General features: G+C 49.6%; 7 non-coding genes across 7 annotated transcripts; all 7 read left to right on the top strand.

Annotated features, from left to right (window-relative positions):
• The first annotated feature begins 563 nt into the window (after nt 1-563).
• Nucleotides 564-636, top strand: TRNAK-UUU (transfer RNA lysine (anticodon UUU)). Its single transcript has one exon. It is a non-coding gene; the product is annotated as a tRNA-Lys (tRNA).
• Nucleotides 637-2,083: 1,447 nt separating this feature from the next.
• On the top strand, nt 2,084-2,156 carry TRNAK-UUU (transfer RNA lysine (anticodon UUU)). Its single transcript has one exon. It is a non-coding gene; the product is annotated as a tRNA-Lys (tRNA).
• Nucleotides 2,157-3,603: 1,447 nt separating this feature from the next.
• On the top strand, nt 3,604-3,676 carry TRNAK-UUU (transfer RNA lysine (anticodon UUU)). The gene has a single exon. It is a non-coding gene; the product is annotated as a tRNA-Lys (tRNA).
• A 1,447-nt stretch (nt 3,677-5,123) lies between these two features.
• On the top strand, nt 5,124-5,196 carry TRNAK-UUU (transfer RNA lysine (anticodon UUU)). Its single transcript has one exon. It is a non-coding gene; the product is annotated as a tRNA-Lys (tRNA).
• Nucleotides 5,197-5,883: 687 nt separating this feature from the next.
• Nucleotides 5,884-5,956, top strand: TRNAK-UUU (transfer RNA lysine (anticodon UUU)). The gene has a single exon. It is a non-coding gene; the product is annotated as a tRNA-Lys (tRNA).
• Nucleotides 5,957-17,092: 11,136 nt separating this feature from the next.
• Nucleotides 17,093-17,165, top strand: TRNAK-UUU (transfer RNA lysine (anticodon UUU)). The gene has a single exon. It is a non-coding gene; the product is annotated as a tRNA-Lys (tRNA).
• Nucleotides 17,166-18,612: 1,447 nt separating this feature from the next.
• TRNAK-UUU (transfer RNA lysine (anticodon UUU)) lies at nt 18,613-18,685 on the top strand. Its single transcript has one exon. It is a non-coding gene; the product is annotated as a tRNA-Lys (tRNA).
• Nucleotides 18,686-22,047: the final 3,362 nt, after the last annotated feature.

Consider the following 22,047-nt stretch of genomic DNA (forward strand, 5'->3'; position numbering starts at 1 on the left):
AATCTGCACCAGAAATAAAGGTGGCTGAAGGTGATTGTTTGACCAACTGTTTCCTGCCATAGAACCTTGTCTGTGGTAGCTTACCTGGGCTCCCGTAAACAATCTGCGACTGGCACACGCTGCTTGATCTTCTCTTGCCTATAATCCAGAGTGGATTCTACCTTATTTTTTGGCCTGCATTTCCTCTGCTGGACCTGGCATCATGAGGCTAAAGGGGAACTTCATTTGTAACCCAGTCACTGATTAAGAATACTGGAAGTGTCTTGGTCCAGGACTTAAGGAAGCCGTTCGGGCAGTGTCTTTTTGCAAGGCCCTTGTTTCCGGTGAAAGAGCATTGGCCTGTAGGTAAAAGTAAGCCAGAAACTGGACTGGACCCTATCTGCATGCTTACAGGTTAGATTCTCCCTTTTATCTTCAACCTGTCCTAGAAAATGAAACGGGAAAGGACGATTGGCCAGCCTGGGCAAGCCAAATACTTGTGCTTTCAGGCTGAATGCTCTTTTTCCACCATAGATGTCAAGATTCAAACAGCTTTGGACTCTTCTGGTGGTGGATTTTTTGGAGCCCGGATAGCTCAGTCGGTAGAGCATCAGACTTTTAATCTGAGGGTCCAGGGTTCAAGTCCCTGTTCGGGCGCTTTGAGGTCCTTGAGCTTCTGATTGGGCAGTCTTTATGCACATCTGCCAGGAACGCTCACTGGACCAGAGAGATGAAATGTCCTAGGGGACGGGAAGCCAACCTCCCCCCTCGAGGCTCTTGGAATCTGCACCAGAAATAAAGGTGGCTGAAGGTGATTGTTTGACCAACTGTTTCCTGCCATAGAACCTTGTCTGTGGTAGCTTACCTGGGCTCCCGTAAACAATCTGCGACTGGCACACGCTGCTTGATCTTCTCTTGCCTATAATCCAGAGTGGATTCTACCTTATTTTTTGGCCTGCGTTTCCTCTGCTGGACCTGGCATCATGGGGCTAAAGGGGAACTTCATTTGTAACCCAGTCACTGATTAAGAATACTGGAAGTGTCTTGGTCCAGGACTTAAGGAAGCCGTTCGGGCAGTGTCTTTTTGCAAGGCCCTTGTTTCCTGTGAAAGAGCATTGGCCTGTAGGTAAAAGTAAGCCAGAAACTGGACTGGACCCTATCTGCATGCTTACAGGTTAGATTCTCCCTTTTATCTTCAACCTGTCCTAGAAAATGAAACGGGAGAGGACGATTGGCCAGCCTGGGCAAGCCAAATACTTGTGCTTTCAGACTGAATGCTCTTTTTCCACCATAGATGTCAAGATTCAAACAGCTTTGGACTCTTCTGGTGGTGGATTTTTCAGAGCCTGGATAGCTCAGTCGGTAGAGCATCAGACTTTTAATCTGAGGGTCCAGGGTTCAAGTCCCTGTTCGGGCGCTTTGAGGTCCTTGAGCTTCTGATTGGGCAGTCTTTATGCACATCTGCCAGGAACGCTCACTGGACCAGAGCGATGAAATGTCCTAGGGGACGGGAAGCCAACCTCCCCCCTCGAGGCTCTTGGAATCTGCACCAGAAATAAAGGTGGCTGAAGGTGATTGTTTGACCAACTGTTTCCTGCCATAGAACCTTGTCTGTGGTAGCTTACCTGGGCTCCCGTAAACAATCTGCGACTGGCACACGCTGCTTGATCTTCTCTTGCCTATAATCCAGAGTGGATTCTACCTTATTTTTTGGCCTGCGTTTCCTCTGCTGGACCTGGCATCATGGGGCTAAAGGGGAACTTCATTTGTAACCCAGTCACTGATTAAGAATACTGGAAGTGTCTTGGTCCAGGACTTAAGGAAGCCGTTCGGGCAGTGTCTTTTTGCAAGGCCCTTGTTTCCGGTGAAAGAGCATTGGCCTGTAGGTAAAAGTAAGCCAGAAACTGGACTGGACCCTATCTGCATGCTTACAGGTTAGATTCTCCCTTTTATCTTCAACCTGTCCTAGAAAATGAAACGGGAGAGGACGATTGGCCAGCCTGGGCAAGCCAAATACTTGTGCTTTCAGGCTGAATGCTCTTTTTCCACCATAGATGTCAAGATTCAAACAGCTTTGGACTCTTCTGGTGGTGGATTTTTTGGAGCCCGGATAGCTCAGTCGGTAGAGCATCAGACTTTTAATCTGAGGGTCCAGGGTTCAAGTCCCTGTTCGGGCGCTTTGAGGTCCTTGAGCTTCTGATTGGGCAGTCTTTATGCACATCTGCCAGGAACGCTCACTGGACCAGAGAGATGAAATGTCCTAGGGGACGGGAAGCCAACCTCCCCCCTCGAGGCTCTTGGAATCTGCACCAGAAATAAAGGTGGCTGAAGGTGATTGTTTGACCAACTGTTTCCTGCCATAGAACCTTGTCTGTGGTAGCTTACCTGGGCTCCCGTAAACAATCTGCGACTGGCACACGCTGCTTGATCTTCTCTTGCCTATAATCCAGAGTGGATTCTACCTTATTTTTTGGCCTGCGTTTCCTCTGCTGGACCTGGCATCATGGGGCTAAAGGGGAACTTCATTTGTAACCCAGTCACTGATTAAGAATACTGGAAGTGTCTTGGTCCAGGACTTAAGGAAGCCGTTCGGGCAGTGTCTTTTTGCAAGGCCCTTGTTTCCGGTGAAAGAGCATTGGCCTGTAGGTAAAAGTAAGCCAGAAACTGGACTGGACCCTATCTGCATGCTTACAGGTTAGATTCTCCCTTTTATCTTCAACCTGTCCTAGAAAATGAAACGGGAGAGGACGATTGGCCAGCCTGGGCAAGCCAAATACTTGTGCTTTCAGGCTGAATGCTCTTTTTCCACCATAGATGTCAAGATTCAAACAGCTTTGGACTCTTCTGGTGGTGGATTTTTCAGAGCCTGGATAGCTCAGTCGGTAGAGCATCAGACTTTTAATCTGAGGGTCCAGGGTTCAAGTCCCTGTTCGGGCGCTTTGAGGTCCTTGAGCTTCTGATTGGGCAGTCTTTATGCACATCTGCCAGGAACGCTCACTGGACCAGAGAGATGAAATGTCCTAGGGGACGGGAAGCCAACCTCCCCCCTCGAGGCTCTTGGAATCTGCACCAGAAATAAAGGTGGCTGAAGGTGATTGTTTGACCAACTGTTTCCTGCCATAGAACCTTGTCTGTGGTAGCTTACCTGGGCTCCCGTAAACAATCTGCGACTGGCACACGCTGCTTGATCTTCTCTTGCCTATAATCCAGAGTGGATTCTACCTTATTTTTTGGCCTGCATTTCCTCTGCTGGACCTGGCATCATGAGGCTAAAGGGGAACTTCATTTGTAACCCAGTCACTGATTAAGAATACTGGAAGTGTCTTGGTCCAGGACTTAAGGAAGCCGTTCGGGCAGTGTCTTTTTGCAAGGCCCTTGTTTCCGGTGAAAGAGCATTGGCCTGTAGGTAAAAGTAAGCCAGAAACTGGACTGGACCCTATCTGCATGCTTACAGGTTAGATTCTCCCTTTTATCTTCAACCTGTCCTAGAAAATGAAACGGGAAAGGACGATTGGCCAGCCTGGGCAAGCCAAATACTTGTGCTTTCAGGCTGAATGCTCTTTTTCCACCATAGATGTCAAGATTCAAACAGCTTTGGACTCTTCTGGTGGTGGATTTTTTGGAGCCCGGATAGCTCAGTCGGTAGAGCATCAGACTTTTAATCTGAGGGTCCAGGGTTCAAGTCCCTGTTCGGGCGCTTTGAGGTCCTTGAGCTTCTGATTGGGCAGTCTTTATGCACATCTGCCAGGAACGCTCACTGGACCAGAGAGATGAAATGTCCTAGGGGACGGGAAGCCAACCTCCCCCCTCGAGGCTCTTGGAATCTGCACCAGAAATAAAGGTGGCTGAAGGTGATTGTTTGACCAACTGTTTCCTGCCATAGAACCTTGTCTGTGGTAGCTTACCTGGGCTCCCGTAAACAATCTGCGACTGGCACACGCTGCTTGATCTTCTCTTGCCTATAATCCAGAGTGGATTCTACCTTATTTTTTGGCCTGCGTTTCCTCTGCTGGACCTGGCATCATGAGGCTAAAGGGGAACTTCATTTGTAACCCAGTCACTGATTAAGAATACTGGAAGTGTCTTGGTCCAGGACTTAAGGAAGCCGTTCGGGCAGTGTCTTTTTGCAAGGCCCTTGTTTCCGGTGAAAGAGCATTGGCCTGTAGGTAAAAGTAAGCCAGAAACTGGACTGGACCCTATCTGCATGCTTACAGGTTAGATTCTCCCTTTTATCTTCAACCTGTCCTAGAAAATGAAACGGGAGAGGACGATTGGCCAGCCTGGGCAAGCCAAATACTTGTGCTTTCAGGCTGAATGCTCTTTTTCCACCATAGATGTCAAGATTCAAACAGCTTTGGACTCTTCTGGTGGTGGATTTTTCAGAGCCTGGATAGCTCAGTCGGTAGAGCATCAGACTTTTAATCTGAGGGTCCAGGGTTCAAGTCCCTGTTCGGGCGCTTTGAGGTCCTTGAGCTTCTGATTGGGCAGTCTTTATGCACATCTGCCAGGAACGCTCACTGGACCAGAGAGATGAAATGTCCTAGGGGACGGGAAGCCAACCTCCCCCCTCGAGGCTCTTGGAATCTGCACCAGAAATAAAGGTGGCTGAAGGTGATTGTTTGACCAACTGTTTCCTGCCATAGAACCTTGTCTGTGGTAGCTTACCTGGGCTCCCGTAAACAATCTGCGACTGGCACACGCTGCTTGATCTTCTCTTGCCTATAATCCAGAGTGGATTCTACCTTATTTTTTGGCCTGCGTTTCCTCTGCTGGACCTGGCATCATGAGGCTAAAGGGGAACTTCATTTGTAACCCAGTCACTGATTAAGAATACTGGAAGTGTCTTGGTCCAGGACTTAAGGAAGCCGTTCGGGCAGTGTCTTTTTGCAAGGCCCTTGTTTCCGGTGAAAGAGCATTGGCCTGTAGGTAAAAGTAAGCCAGAAACTGGACTGGACCCTATCTGCATGCTTACAGGTTAGATTCTCCCTTTTATCTTCAACCTGTCCTAGAAAATGAAACGGGAGAGGACGATTGGCCAGCCTGGGCAAGCCAAATACTTGTGCTTTCAGGCTGAATCCTCTTTTTCCACCATAAATGTCAAGATTCAAACAGCTTTGGACTCTTCTGGTGGTGGATTTTTCAGAGCCCGGATAGCTCAGTCGGTAGAGCATCAGACTTTTAATCTGAGGGTCCAGGGTTCAAGTCCCTGTTCGGGCGCTTTGAGGTCCTTGAGCTTCTGATTGGGCAGTCTTTATGCACATCTGCCAGGAACGCTCACTGGACCAGAGAGATGAAATGTCCTAGGGGACGGGAAGCCAACCTCCCCCCTCGAGGCTCTTGGAATCTGCACCAGAAATAAAGGTGGCTGAAGGTGATTGTTTGACCAACTGTTTCCTGCCATAGAACCTTGTCTGTGGTAGCTTACCTGGGCTCCCGTAAACAATCTGCGACTGGCACACGCTGCTTGATCTTCTCTTGCCTATAATCCAGAGTGGATTCTACCTTATTTTTTGGCCTGCATTTCCTCTGCTGGACCTGGCATCATGAGGCTAAAGGGGAACTTCATTTGTAACCCAGTCACTGATTAAGAATACTGGAAGTGACTTGGTCCAGGACTTAAGGAAGCCGTTCGGGCAGTGTCTTTTTGCAAGGCCCTTGTTTCCGGTGAAAGAGCATTGGCCTGTAGGTAAAAGTAAGCCAGAAACTGGACTGGACCCTATCTGCATGCTTACAGGTTAGATTCTCCCTTTTATCTTCAACCTGTCCCAGAAAATGAAACGGGAGAGGACGATTGGCCAGCCTGGGCAAGCCAAATACTTGTGCTTTCAGGCTGAATGCTCTTTTTCCACCATAGATGTCAAGATTCAAACAGCTTTGGACTCTTCTGGTGGTGGATTTTTCAGAGCCCGGATAGCTCAGTCGGTAGAGCATCAGACTTTTAATCTGAGGGTCCAGGGTTCAAGTCCCTGTTCGGGCGCTTTGAGGTCCTTGAGCTTCTGATTGGGCAGTCTTTATGCACATCTGCCAGGAACGCTCACTGGACCAGAGAGATGAAATGTCCTAGGGGACGGGAAGCCAACCTCCCCCCTCGAGGCTCTTGGAATCTGCACCAGAAATAAAGGTGGCTGAAGGTGATTGTTTGACCAACTGTTTCCTGCCATAGAACCTTGTCTGTGGTAGCTTACCTGGGCTCCCGTAAACAATCTGCGACTGGCACACGCTGCTTGATCTTCTCTTGCCTATAATCCAGAGTGGATTCTACCTTATTTTTTGGCCTGCGTTTCCTCTGCTGGACCTGGCATCATGAGGCTAAAGGGGAACTTCATTTGTAACCCAGTCACTGATTAAGAATACTGGAAGTGTCTTGGTCCAGGACTTAAGGAAGCCGTTCGGGCAGTGTCTTTTTGCAAGGCCCTTGTTTCCGGTGAAAGAGCATTGGCCTGTAGGTAAAAGTAAGCCAGAAACTGGACTGGACCCTATCTGCATGCTTACAGGTTAGATTCTCCCTTTTATCTTCAACCTGTCCTAGAAAATGAAACGGGAGAGGACGATTGGCCAGCCTGGGCAAGCCAAATACTTGTGCTTTCAGGCTGAATGCTCTTTTTCCACCATAAATGTCAAGATTCAAACAGCTTTGGACTCTTCTGGTGGTGGATTTTTCAGAGCCCGGATAGCTCAGTCGGTAGAGCATCAGACTTTTAATCTGAGGGTCCAGGGTTCAAGTCCCTGTTTGGGCGCTTTGAGGTCCTTGAGCTTCTGATTGGGTAGTCTTTATTAGTGATGGACGAACTTCCGACGGGACGTTTCGCGAACGCGAAACGCGAACGGACACAAACGTTCGCGAAAACGACCGTTCGCCGCGGGCTCCATTGACTTCAATGGGAGGCGAATTTCGCAAACCTTTAGGTCGAATTTGCGGCCACGGGGTAATTATTAGGGGGTAGCACGTAGTCCCACCACCTGGACAATAGCATAATACATGTATGAGGTGAATTTGGGATCGATAACTACAAGCATTTTTTTTTTATTTGGGAAATTGTTCTGACAATTCAGGACTATGGAGCTAATGAAGGCAATGGAGGAGAGGGAAGGTCAGGGACCAGGGTAGGCAAACAAGAGGGTGCAGGAGATACAGAGCACTGACAGCAGCACCGTAATACAGAGCACTGACATCAGCACCGTGACATACAGCGCTGACAGCAGCTCCGTGACATACAGCGCTGACAGCAGCTCCGTGACATACAGCGCTGACAGCAGCTCCGTGACATACAGCGCTGACAGCAGCTCCGTGACATACAGCGCTGACAGCAGCTCCGTGACATACAGCGCTGACAGCAGCACCGTGACATACAGCGCTGACAGCAGCTCCGTGACATACAGCGCTGACAGCAGCTCCGTGACATACAGCGCTGACAGCAGCTCCGTGACATACAGCACTGACAGCAGCTCCGTGACATACAGCGCTGACAGCAGCTCCGTGACATACAGCGCTGACAGCAGCACCGTGACATACAGCGCTGACAGCAGCTCCGTGACATACAGCGCTGACAGCAGCTCCGTGACATACAGCGCTGACAGCAGCTCCGTGACATACAGCGCTGACAGCAGCTCCGTGACATACAGCGCTGACAGCAGCTCCGTGACATACAGCGCTGACAGCAGCTCCGTGACATACAGCGCTGACAGCAGCTCCGTGACATACAGCGCTGACAGCAGCTCCGTGACATACAGCGCTGACAGCAGCTCCGTGACATACAGCGCTGACAGCAGCTCCGTGACATACAGCGCTGACAGCAGCACCGTAAGCAGCCCCAGGAGGAAGTCAGCACAGCACAGGGATGGTGTGATCCCCTCATAATAAGAACCCCCAGGAGGAAGTCAGCACAGCACAGGGATGGTGGGAGCCCCTCATAATAAGAACACCCAGGAGGAAGTCAGCACAGCACAGGGATGGTGGGAACCCCTCATAATAAGCAGCCCCAGTAGAAATATGACACCGCTCAACCTCTTCAAAGAGGAGGGTAGGGGCATATAGTACGGTGTGCTTTTTTGGGTCAGGGAAGTGAGCCAAATGAATTAAGAAGGTCTGTGTGCTTGATTCCAAAAATTGTTTATAGACATATACATGGTCTACTGATCACATGTGTTGAATTCCTCCGAGATCCATGCCTCATTCATTTTTAGAAATGTGAGGTAGTTAACACTGTGGTGAGCTAGGCGAGTACGCTTATCGGTCACAATCCCCCCTGCTGCGCTGAACGTCCTTTCGGACAGGACACTGGATGAGGGGCAAGCCAACAGTTCGATTGCAAATTGGGCAAGCTCTGGCCAGAGGTCAAGCCTGCCCACCCAGTAGTCTAGGGGTTCATCACTCCTCAGAGCGTCCACATCGGCCGTTAACCCAATGTAGTCGGACACCTGACGGTCTAGGCGTTCCCTGATGCTGGATCCGGATGACACCTGTCGATGGGTCGGCTGAAAGAATGACCTCATATCCGAAGTCACCAACACATCTTCAAACCGGCCTCTTCTTGCAGGCGCTGTTGGATTGGTACCCGCAAATCCTTCTCTGGGAGTGGGAATTGCTCCTCTGCCAGCGCACGCAAAAGCAGAATGCAGCATTTCTCGAAGCAAGGCCTGGAAGTGCTGCATTCTGACAGCCCTCTGCGACGGCGGTAACATTTCCGCCATTTTGTGTTTGTACCGGGGGTCTAAGTACGTTGCCACCCAGTACTGGTCCTTGACCCTCATGCTTTTTATACGGGGGTCCCTATTAAAACACTGGAGCATGAAGGCCCCCATTTGCACTAAAGTGGAAGCGGTGTGGTGGCCTGGCTCCTGCTCATCATCCAGGATAATGTCGTCCTCTTCATTCTCCTCTCCCCATCCTCGCACAACAGGGATCCCAGAAAGGTTTAAAGCATGCTCTTCTTGCTCCTGCTCATCCGCCCCGGCACCATCCTCCTCTGACTCCTCATCAGACTCCTGTTGTTGACTTGTCTCAGATAGAGTAGCCCCCCCTGGGAATTCATCCAGCATTGCGACTTCCTCATCTTCCCGCTCCTGCTCCTCCACAGCCTGATCAATGACACGACGCAATGCACGCTCCAGAAAGAAGGCATAAGGTACCATGTCACTGATGGCGCCATGGCTGCGACTGACCAGTTTGGTGATCTCCTCAAATGGCCGCAGAAGTCTGCATGTGTCGCGCATGAGCAGCCACTGGCGCGGTGAAAAAAAACCCAGCTCCCCAGAACCGTTTCTTTCGCAGAGTTCATACAGGTAGACGTTAACTGCACGTTTCTGCTGGAGCAGCCTATCAAGCATATAGAAGGTTGAGTTCCATCGCGTCGGGCAATCGCAAATAAGACGTCTGACCGGCAGATGGTGTCGCCGCTGAATGTCAGCAAGGCGAGCCATGGCCGTGTAAGATCTTCTGAAATGGGCCGAGATTTTCCTTGCCTGCCGCAAGATGTCCTGGACCCCAGGGTATTTGACAAGGAATCGCTGCACGACCAAGTTTAAGACGTGTGCCATGCACGGCACGTGCGTGATTTTGCCCTGTTTCAATGCGCTAAGCAGATTGGCACCGTTGTCACACACCACTTTACCAACTGTCAAATTGAGCGGTGTTAGCCACTCATCTGCCTGTGAACGCAAAGCTGAAAGGAGTGCCGGGCCAGTGTGGCTCTTTGCTTCCAGGCACAACAGACGCAGCACGGCATGGCAACGTCTCACCTGGCATGTGGAATAGGTTCTGGGGAGCTTGGGCGGTGCAGTGGAAGAGACGCTAGCAGCGGAAAAGGAGGAGGCAGCTGAGGAGGAGAGGGAGGAGGATGGAGTAGGAGGAGGAGAAGAAGAGTCAGGCCTGCATGCAATCCGTGGCGGTAAAACCAAATCTACACGGGTGCCACGGGTTACATGCTTGACGGCCGTCAGAAGGTTCACCCAGTGGGCAGTAAAACTGATATACCTTCCCTGCCCGTGTTTGCTAGACCACGTGTCTGTGGTCAGATGTATCTTGGCACCGACACTGTGTGCCAGAGATACATTCACTTGCCGCTGAACATGGCCATATAGCTCTGGGATGCCCTTCTCTGAGAAATACTTCCTTCCTGGGACCTTCCATTGTGGTGTTCCAATGGCCACAAATTTGCGAAAGGCCTCCGAGTCCACCAGTTTATATGGCAGTAGTTGGCGGGCTATGAGTTCTGACAAGCCAGCCGCCAACCGTTGGGCAAGAGGGTTATCCGGCGTCATCATTTTTTTACGCTCAAACATTAGGCCCACGGAAGCCTGCCTTTTTGCAGAAAAATGTGAGCTTGGCGTGATGGAAGGTGGAGTGGAGGACAATTGTGAGGAGAGAGGAGAAGGAGAAGTAGAAGACGAGGCTGGACGGTGAGAGCCTGCAGTGTGGCTTTGTGTGTTCCGTTGCTCCCACTGGGCTCGGTGATGGCTGCTCATGTGCCTTCTTAAGGCGGTCGTCCCTAGGTGAGTATTGGGCTTACCGCGACTAACGCGTTGACTGCAAAGATTGCAGATGGCAACGCTATTGTCAGCAGCGGACACGTTAAAAAAAGCCCACACTGCGGAGCCATGTGCCGGTGTCCTGGGAGCGCCAGATGTGACCGTACATGGTCGATGACTCGCTCCTGATACATTTGCAGTCTGCTTTGTCCCTGCTGTGCAATGTAAGTCATTGCTGCTTCTCCTCCCTATCTGCTGGTCCATATCTCCCTCTGAACTCCCCTCCTCTTCCTCTCTTGTGGGCACCCACGTGACATCACTAGACACGTCATCATCAACGTCACCTTCCCCACCGCTATAAGTAGAGTAGGCAGCAACACCGGGGACCAACCTCCTCCTTGGGCTGATCTGGGTACTGGCGTCAGACTGCTGAGTAGCGCTTGTTGCTACCTCCTCTTCCTGATCCAATACCAAGAGTGGCTGCGCATCAGAAATGTCCTCTTGATATGGATCGGAAAATAATTCCAGTGACTCAAGCGGAAGGTATGTGGTGGTGGTGGTGGTGGTCGTGTTGTTGGTGGTAGTGTCTTTGGGGGTGCACATAGCAGAGAGTGAAGAAGAGGGTGCAGATCGAGAGGATGAGGAGGGTGCAGAAGAGTAAGGCTGAGCGAGCCACTCAACCAAGTCTGGTGCATCCTTTAAAGTAATTGAACGCACCTTCTGCAACTTCCCACTTTGGCTCAAGCCTGTTGCTCCTGCCCTACCCCTACCACCCCTGCGGAAGGGCCTGCCTCTTCCTCTGCATGTCATTTTTTAAATGACCCTGTGACAAAACTCTTAGTCCCTATACCGCTGAAGGACTGCTGCAGTATAGGTGAGCGGTCAGCAGTGGTGCACGTCAACCCTATCTATTGTGGACCTATAGCGGTCCTTACAGAACAGCAGACTGTACCGCACTCAAGCCTATGTACCGTAGCACCCTATACCAAGTTACCAGTCCTTATAAGAACTTTTGTGGACCAAGCAGGTTGTGTATTAGTGTTTAGCAGACTGTACGTCAGTCCCTATACCGCTGAAGGACTGCTGCAGTATAGGGCAGCGGTCAGCAGTGGTGCACGTCAACCCTATCTATTGTGGACCGATAGCGGTCCTTACAGAACAGCAGACTGTACCGCACTCAAGCCTATGTACCGTAGCACCCTATACCAAGTTACCAGTCCTTATAAGAACTTTTGTGGACCAAGCAGGTTGTGTATTAGTGTTTAGCAGACTGTACGTCAGTCCCTATACCGCTGAAGGACTGCTGCAGTATAGGGCAGCGGTCAGCAGTGGTGCACGTCAACCCTATCTATTGTGGACCGATAGCGGTCCTTACAGAACAGCAGACTGTACCGCACTCAAGCCTATGTACCGTAGCACCCTATACCAAGTTACCAGTCCTTATAAGAACTTTTGTGGAACAAGCAGGTTGTGTGTTAGTGATTAGCAGACTGTACGTCAGTCCCTATACCGCTGAAGGACTGCTGCAGTATAGGTGAGCGGTCAGCAGTGGTGCACGTCAACCCTATCTATTGTGGACCGATAGCGGTCCTTACAGAACAGCAGACTGTACCGCACTCAAGCCTATGTACCGTAGCACCCTATACCAAGTTACCAGTCCTTATAAGAACTTTTGTGGACCAAGCAGGTTGTGTATTAGTGTTTAGCAGACTGTACGTCAGTCCCTATACCGCTGAAGGACTGCTGCAGTATAGGGCAGCGGTCAGCAGTGGTGCACGTCAACCCTATCTATTGTGGACCGATAGCGGTCCTTACAGAACAGCAGACTGTACCGCACTCAAGCCTATGTACCGTAGCACCCTATACCAAGTTACCAGTCCTTATAAGAACTTTTGTGGACCAAGCAGGTTGTGTATTAGTGTTTAGCAGACTGTACGTCAGTCCCTATACCGCTGAAGGACTGCTGCAGTATAGGGCAGCGGTCAGCAGTGGTGCACGTCAACCCTATCTATTGTGGACCGATAGCGGTCCTTACAGAACAGCAGACTGTACCGCACTCAAGCCTATGTACCGTAGCACCCTATACCAAGTTACCAGTCCTTATAAGAACTTTTGTGGACCAAGCAGGTTGTGTATTAGTGTTTAGCAGACTGTACGTCAGTCCCTATACCGCTGAAGGACTGCTGCAGTATAGGGCAGCGGTCAGCAGTGGTGCACGTCAACCCTATCTATTGTGGACCGATAGCGGTCCTTACAGAACAGCAGACTGTACCGCACTCAAGCCTATGTACCGTAGCACCCTATACCAAGTTACCAGTCCTTATAAGAACTTTTGTGGAACAAGCAGGTTGTGTGTTAGTGATTAGCAGACTGTACGTCAGTCCCTATACCGCTGAAGGACTGCTGCAGTATAGGTGAGCGGTCAGCAGTGGTGCACGTCAACCCTATCTATTGTGGACCGATAGCGGTCCTTACAGAACAGCAGACTGTACCGCACTCAAGCCTATGTACCGTAGCACCCTATACCAAGTTACCAGTCCTTATAAGAACTTTTGTGGACCAAGCAGGTTGTGTATTAGTGTTTAGCAGACTGTACGTCAGTCCCTATACCGCTGAAGGACTGCTGCAGTATAGGGCAGCGGTCAGCAGTGGTGCACGTCAACCCTATCTATTGTGGACCGATAGCGGTCCTTACAGAACAGCAGACTGTACCGCACTCAAGCCTATGTACCGTAGCACCCTATACCAAGTTACCAGTCCTTATAAGAACTTTTGTGGACCAAGCAGGTTGTGTATTAGTGTTTAGCAGACTGTACGTCAGTCCCTATACCGCTGAAGGACTGCTGCAGTATAGGGCAGCGGTCAGCAGTGGTGCACGTCAACCCTATCTATTGTGGACCGATAGCGGTCCTTACAGAACAGCAGACTGTACCGCACTCAAGCCTATGTACCGTAGCACCCTATACCAAGTTACCAGTCCTTATAAGAACTTTTGTGGACCAAGCAGGTTGTGTATTAGTGTTTAGCAGACTGTACGTCAGTCCCTATACCGCTGAAGGACTGCTGCAGTATAGGGCAGCGGTCAGCAGTGGTGCACGTCAACCCTATCTATTGTGGACCGATAGCGGTCCTTACAGAACAGCAGACTGTACCGCACTCAAGCCTATGTACCGTAGCACCCTATACCAAGTTACCAGTCCTTATAAGAACTTTTGTGGAACAAGCAGGTTGTGTGTTAGTGATTAGCAGACTGTACGTCAGTCCCTATACCGCTGAAGGACTGCTGCAGTATAGGTGAGCGGTCAGCAGTGGTGCACGTCAACCCTATCTATTGTGGACCGATAGCGGTCCTTACAGAACAGCAGACTGTACCGCACTCAAGCCTATGTACCGTAGCACCCTATACCAAGTTACCAGTCCTTATAAGAACTTTTGTGGACCAAGCAGGTTGTGTATTAGTGTTTAGCAGACTGTACGTCAGTCCCTATACCGCTGAAGGACTGCTGCAGTATAGGGCAGCGGTCAGCAGTGGTGCACGTCAACCCTATCTATTGTGGACCGATAGCGGTCCTTACAGAACAGCAGACTGTACCGCACTCAAGCCTATGTACCGTAGCACCCTATACCAAGTTACCAGTCCTTATAAGAACTTTTGTGGAACAAGCAGGTTGTGTGTTAGTGATTAGCAGACTGTACGTCAGTCCCTATACCGCTGAAGGACTGCTGCAGTATAGGTGAGCGGTCAGCAGTGGTGCACGTCAACCCTATCTATTGTGGACCGATAGCGGTCCTTACAGAACAGCAGACTGTACCGCACTCAAGCCTATGTACCGTAGCACCCTATACCAAGTTACCAGTCCTTATAAGAACTTTTGTGGACCAAGCAGGTTGTGTATTAGTGTTTAGCAGACTGTACGTCAGTCCCTATACCGCTGAAGGACTGCTGCAGTATAGGGCAGCGGTCAGCAGTGGTGCACGTCAACCCTATCTATTGTGGACCGATAGCGGTCCTTACAGAACAGCAGACTGTACCGCACTCAAGCCTATGTACCGTAGCACCCTATACCAAGTTACCAGTCCTTATAAGAACTTTTGTGGACCAAGCAGGTTGTGTGTTAGTGTTTAGCAGACTGTACGTCAGTCCCTATACCGCTGAAGGACTGCTGCAGTATAGGGCAGCGGTCAGCAGTGGTGCACGTCAACCCTATCTATTGTGGACCGATAGCGGTCCTTACAGAACAGCAGACTGTACCGCACTCAAGCCTATGTACCGTAGCACCCTATACCAAGTTACCAGTCCTTATAAGAACTTTTGTGGAACAAGCAGGTTGTGTGTTAGTGATTAGCAGACTGTACGTCAGTCCCTATACCGCTGAAGGACTGCTGCAGTATAGGTGAGCGGTCAGCAGTGGTGCACGTCAACCCTATCTATTGTGGACCGATAGCGGTCCTTACAGAACAGCAGACTGTACCGCACTCAAGCCTATGTACCGTAGCACCCTATACCAAGTTACCAGTCCTTATAAGAACTTTTGTGGACCAAGCAGGTTGTGTATTAGTGTTTAGCAGACTGTACGTCAGTCCCTATACCGCTGAAGGACTGCTGCAGTATAGGGCAGCGGTCAGCAGTGGTGCACGTCAACCCTATCTATTGTGGACCGATAGCGGTCCTTACAGAACAGCAGACTGTACCGCACTCAAGCCTATGTACCGTAGCACCCTATACCAAGTTACCAGTCCTTATAAGAACTTTTGTGGACCAAGCAGGTTGTGTATTAGTGTTTAGCAGACTGTACGTCAGTCCCTATACCGCTGAAGGACTGCTGCAGTATAGGGCAGCGGTCAGCAGTGGTGCACGTCAACCCTATCTATTGTGGACCGATAGCGGTCCTTACAGAACAGCAGACTGTACCGCACTCAAGCCTATGTACCGTAGCACCCTATACCAAGTTACCAGTCCTTATAAGAACTTTTGTGGAACAAGCAGGTTGTGTGTTAGTGATTAGCAGACTGTACGTCAGTCCCTATACCGCTGAAGGACTGCTGCAGTATAGGGCAGCGGTCAGCAGTGGTGCACGTCAACCCTATCTATTGTGGACCGATAGCGGTCCTTACAGAACAGCAGACTGTACCGCACTCAAGCCTATGTACCGTAGCACCCTATACCAAGTTACCAGTCCTTATAAGAACTTTTGTGGAACAAGTGAGTTGTGAATGTTTAGCAGACTGCAGCAGAAGGGCAGCAGTCAAGTATAATATCCTTTCTATATTTGGAAGAAAGAATATTATACATGTACAAGCCTATTACTGTACCACTGATACCAGTCCTGAAAAGAACCTTTGTGGAACTAATAATAACAGCAAGTCTTTAAAATTACCCTCACTGCCTGACAACACTGCTTCCTTCCTGTCCCTATACAAATTGGCAAAAAAAGAGAACGATTAGTGGTTACTGGAACAGCTCTTTTGTGGACCTTGATAGTAACAGCTAATGATGATGATGATGATGATGATGATGAAAGACTAATCTGGCTGTCCCTGTAGCATACACCGTCCTTTCCCTTTCTCTAAACTAACAAAAGACACTCAGGCTGCTGCAAGAATCAGCAGCACAGCAAACCTATCAACACCTAACACCTATACCAGTCCTGAAAAGAACTTTTGTGTACCAAATAGCTAGTGGTTTATCTCTCCCTACTCCACACAGGAACCTGTCCCTATCTTAACAGAAGAAAGAATGTAAAATGGCCACCGGATCGGGTGTATTTATAGGTTAGGGGGAATGTACAAGTGTCCATGTGCTGTCATGTCTCAATTGGCTGTCCTGTATCACATGATAAACGTGTCACCAAAGGTTAAAGTTCTTGTATACATTAAACACGTAAGTCCGCCGCGGCGAACGACGGAAAAAGGCGTTCGAACGTGCGGACCGCGAATGTCGGAAATTCGCCGCGAAACGACCGCCGGGCGAACCGTTCGGCCATCACTAGTCTTTATGCACATCTGCCAGGAACGCTCACTGGACCAGAGAGATGAAATGTCCTAGGGGACGGGAAGCCAACCTCCCCCCTCGAGGCTCTTGGAATCTGCACCAGAAATAAAGGTGGCTGAAGGTGATTGTTTGACCAACTGTTTCCTGCCATAGAACCTTGTCTGTGGTAGCTTACCTGGGCTCCCGTAAACAATCTGCGACTGGCACACGCTGCTTGATCTTCTCTTGCCTATAATCCAGAGTGGATTCTACCTTATTTTTTGGCCTGCGTTTCCTCTGCTGGACCTGGCATCATGAGGCTAAAGGGGAACTTCATTTGTAACCCAGTCACTGATTAAGAATACTGGAAGTGTCTTGGTCCAGGACTTAAGGAAGCCGTTCGGGCAGTGTCTTTTTGCAAGGCCCTTGTTTCCGGTGAAAGAGCATTGGCCTGTAGGTAAAAGTAATCCAGAAACTGGACTGGACCCTATCTGCATGCTTACAGGTTAGATTCTCCCTTTTATCTTCAACCTGTCCTAGAAAATTAAACGGGAGAGGACGATTGGCCAGCCTGGGCAAGCCAAATACTTGTGCTTTCAGGCTGAATGCTCTTTTTCCACCATAGATGTCAAGATTCAAACAGCTTTGGACTCTTCTGGTGGTGGATTTTTCAGAGCCCGGATAGCTCAGTTGGTAGAGCATCAGACTTTTAATCTGAGGGTCCAGGGTTCAAGTCCCTGTTCGGGCGCTTTGAGGTCCTTGAGCTTCTGATTGGGCAGTCTTTATGCACATCTGCCAGGAACGCTCACTGGACCAGAGAGATGAAATGTCCTAGGGGACGGGAAGCCAACCTCCCCCCTCGAGGCTCTTGGAATCTGCACCAGAAATAAAGGTGGCTGAAGGTGATTGTTTGACCAACTGTTTCCTGCCATAGAACCTTGTCTGTGGTAGCTTACCTGGGCTCCCGTAAACAATCTGCGACTGGCACACGCTGCTTGATCTTCTCTTGCCTATAATCCAGAGTGGATTCTACCTTATTTTTTGGCCTGCGTTTCCTCTGCTGGACCTGGCATCATGGGGCTAAAGGGGAACTTCATTTGTAACCCAGTCACTGATTAAGAATACTGGAAGTGTCTTGGTCCAGGACTTAAGGAAGCCGTTCGGGCAGTGTCTTTTTGCAAGGCCCTTGTTTCCGGTGAAAGAGCATTGGCCTGTAGGTAAAAGTAAGCCAGAAACTGGACTGGACCCTATCTGCATGCTTACAGGTTAGATTCTCCCTTTTATCTTCAACCTGTCCTAGAAAATGAAACGGGAGAGGACGATTGGCCAGCCTGGGCAAGCCAAATACTTGTGCTTTCAGGCTGAATGCTCTTTTTCCACCATAGATGTCAAGATTCAAACAGCTTTGGACTCTTCTGGTGGTGGATTTTTCAGAGCCTGGATAGCTCAGTCGGTAGAGCATCAGACTTTTAATCTGAGGGTCCAGGGTTCAAGTCCCTGTTCGGGCGCTTTGAGGTCCTTGAGCTTCTGATTGGGCAGTCTTTATGCACATCTGCCAGGAACGCTCACTGGACCAGAGAGATGAAATGTCCTAGGGGACGGGAAGCCAACCTCCCCCCTCGAGGCTCTTGGAATCTGCACCAGAAATAAAGGTGGCTGAAGGTGATTGTTTGACCAACTGTTTCCTGCCATAGAACCTTGTCTGTGGTAGCTTACCTGGGCTCCCGTAAACAATCTGCGACTGGCACACGCTGCTTGATCTTCTCTTGCCTATAATCCAGAGTGGATTCTACCTTATTTTTTGGCCTGCATTTCCTCTGCTGGACCTGGCATCATGAGGCTAAAGGGGAACTTCATTTGTAACCCAGTCACTGATTAAGAATACTGGAAGTGTCTTGGTCCAGGACTTAAGGAAGCCGTTCGGGCAGTGTCTTTTTGCAAGGCCCTTGTTTCCGGTGAAAGAGCATTGGCCTGTAGGTAAAAGTAAGCCAGAAACTGGACTGGACCCTATCTGCATGCTTACAGGTTAGATTCTCCCTTTTATCTTCAACCTGTCCCAGAAAATTAAACGGGAGAGGACGATTGGCCAGCCTGGGCAAGCCAAATACTTGTGCTTTCAGGCTGAATGCTCTTTTTCCACCATAGATGTCAAGATTCAAACAGCTTTGGACTCTTCTGGTGGTGGATTTTTCAGAGCCCGGATAGCTCAGTTGGTAGAGCATCAGACTTTTAATCTGAGGGTCCAGGGTTCAAGTCCCTGTTCGGGCGCTTTGAGGTCCTTGAGCTTCTGATTGGGCAGTCTTTATGCACATCTGCCAGGAACGCTCACTGGACCAGAGAGATGAAATGTCCTAGGGGACGGGAAGCCAACCTCCCCCCTCGAGGCTCTTGGAATCTGCACCAGAAATAAAGGTGGCTGAAGGTGATTGTTTGACCAACTGTTTCCTGCCATAGAACCTTGTCTGTGGTAGCTTACCTGGGCTCCCGTAAACAATCTGCGACTGGCACACGCTGCTTGATCTTCTCTTGCCTATAATCCAGAGTGGATTCTACCTTATTTTTTGGCCTGCGTTTCCTCTGCTGGACCTGGCATCATGGGGCTAAAGGGGAACTTCATTTGTAACCCAGTCACTGATTAAGAATACTGGAAGTGTCTTGGTCCAGGACTTAAGGAAGCCGTTCGGGCAGTGTCTTTTTGCAAGGCCCTTGTTTCCGGTGAAAGAGCATTGGCCTGTAGGTAAAAGTAATCCAGAAACTGGACTGGACCCTATCTGCATGCTTACAGGTTAGATTCTCCCTTTTATCTTCAACCTGTCCTAGAAAATTAAACGGGAGAGGACGATTGGCCAGCCTGGGCAAGCCAAATACTTGTGCTTTCAGGCTGAATGCTCTTTTTCCACCATAGATGTCAAGATTCAAACAGCTTTGGACTCTTCTGGTGGTGGATTTTTCAGAGCCTGGATAGCTCAGTCGGTAGAGCATCAGACTTTTAATCTGAGGGTCCAGGGTTCAAGTCCCTGTTCGGGTGCTTTGAGGTCCTTGAGCTTCTGATTGGGCAGTCTTTATGCACATCTGCCAGGAACGCTCACTGGACCAGAGAGATGAAATGTCCTAGGGGACGGGAAGCCAACCTCCCCCCTCGAGGCTCTTGGAATCTGCACCAGAAATAAAGGTGGCTGAAGGTGATTGTTTGACCAACTGTTTCCTGCCATAGAACCTTGTCTGTGGTAGCTTACCTGGGCTCCCGTAAACAATCTGCGACTGGCACACGCTGCTTGATCTTCTCTTGCCTATAATCCAGAGTGGATTCTACCTTATTTTTTGGCCTGCGTTTCCTCTGCTGGACCTGGCATCATGAGGCTAAAGGGGAACTTCATTTGTAACCCAGTCACTGATTAAGAATACTGGAAGTGTCTTGGTCCAGGACTTAAGGAAGCCGTTCGGGCAGTGTCTTTTTGCAAGGCCCTTGTTTCCGGTGAAAGAGCATTGGCCTGTAGGTAAAAGTAATCCAGAAACTGGACTGGACCCTATCTGCATGCTTACAGGTTAGATTCTCCCTTTTATCTTCAACCTGTCCTAGAAAATTAAACGGGAGAGGACGATTGGCCAGCCTGGGCAAGCCAAATACTTGTGCTTTCAGGCTGAATGCTCTTTTTCCACCATAGATGTCAAGATTCAAACAGCTTTGGACTCTTCTGGTGGTGGATTTTTCAGAGCCCGGATAGCTCAGTCGGTAGAGCATCAGACTTTTAATCTGAGGGTCCAGGGTTCAAGTCCCTGTTCGGTCGCTTTGAGGTCCTTGAGCTTCTGATTGGGCAGTCTTTATGCACATCTGCCAGGAACGCTCACTGGACCAGAGAGATGAAATGTCCTAGGGGACGGGAAGCCAACCTCCCCCCTCGAGGCTCTTGGAATCTGCACCAGAAATAAAGGTGGCTGAAGGTGATTGTTTGACCAACTGTTTCCTGCCATAGAACCTTGTCTGTGGTAGCTTACCTGGGCTCCCGTAAACAATCTGCGACTGGCACACGCTGCTTGATCTTCTCTTGCCTATAATCCAGAGTGCATTCTACCTTATTTTTTGGCCTGCGTTTCCTCTGCTGGACCTGGCATCATGAGGCTAAAGGGGAACTTCATTTGTAACCCAGTCACTGATTAAGAATACTGGAAGTGTCTTGGTCCAGGACTTAAGGAAGCCGTTCGGGCAGTGTCTTTTTGCAAGGCCCTTGTTTCCGGTGAAAGAGCATTGGCCTGTAGGTAAAAGTAAGCCAGAAACTGGACTGGACCCTATCTGCATGCTTACAGGTTAGATTCTCCCTTTTATCTTCAACCTGTCCTAGAAAATTAAACGGGAGAGGACGATTGGCCAGCCTGGGCAAGCCAAATACTTGTGCTTTCAGGCTGAATGCTCTTTTTCCACCATAAATGTCAAGATTCAAACAGCTTTGGACTCTTCTGGTGGTGGATTTTTCAGAGCCCGGATAGCTCAGTCGGTAGAGCATCAGACTTTTAATCTGAGGGTCCAGGGTTCAAGTCCCTGTTTGGGCGCTTTGAGGTCCTTGAGCTTCTGATTGGGTAGTCTTTATGCACATCTGCCAGGAACGCTCACTGGACCAGAGAGATGAAATGTCCTAGGGGACGGGAAGCCAACCTCCCCCCTCGAGGCTCTTGGAATCTGCACCAGAAATAAAGGTGGCTGAAGGTGATTGTTTGACCAACTGTTTCCTGCCATAGAACCTTGTCTGTGGTAGCTTACCTGGGCTCCCGTAAACAATCTGCGACTGGCACACGCTGCTTGATCTTCTCTTGCCTATAATCCAGAGTGGATTCTACCTTATTTTTTGGCCTGCGTTTCCTCTGCTGGACCTGGCATCATGAGGCTAAAGGGGAACTTCATTTGTAACCCAGTCACTGATTAAGAATACTGGAAGTGTCTTGGTCCAGGACTTAAGGAAGCCGTTCGGGCAGTGTCTTTTTGCAAGGCCCTTGTTTCCGGTGAAAGAGCATTGGCCTGTAGGTAAAAGTAATCCAGAAACTGGACTGGACCCTATCTGCATGCTTACAGGTTAGATTCTCCCTTTTATCTTCAACCTGTCCTAGAAAATTAAACGGGAGAGGACGATTGGCCAGCCTGGGCAAGCCAAATACTTGTGCTTTCAGGCTGAATGCTCTTTTTCCACCATAGATGTCAAGATTCAAACAGCTTTGGACTCTTCTGGTGGTGGATTTTTCAGAGCCCGGATAGCTCAGTCGGTAGAGCATCAGACTTTTAATCTGAGGGTCCAGGGTTCAAGTCCCTGTTCGGTCGCTTTGAGGTCCTTGAGCTTCTGATTGGGCAGTCTTTATGCACATCTGCCAGGAACGCTCACTGGACCAGAGAGATGAAATGTCCTAGGGGACGGGAAGCCAACCTCCCCCCTCGAGGCTCTTGGAATCTGCACCAGAAATAAAGGTGGCTGAAGGTGATTGTTTGACCAACTGTTTCCTGCCATAGAACCTTGTCTGTGGTAGCTTACCTGGGCTCCCGTAAACAATCTGCGACTGGCACACGCTGCTTGATCTTCTCTTGCCTATAATCCAGAGTGGATTCTACCTTATTTTTTGGCCTGCATTTCCTCTGCTGGACCTGG

Source organism: Lithobates pipiens, unplaced genomic scaffold (genome assembly GCF_037356315.1).
Source record: "Lithobates pipiens isolate NorthernLeopardFrog02 unplaced genomic scaffold, aLitPip1_a1.2 Scaffold_8, whole genome shotgun sequence".
Lineage (NCBI taxonomy): Eukaryota > Metazoa > Chordata > Amphibia > Anura > Ranidae > Lithobates > Lithobates pipiens.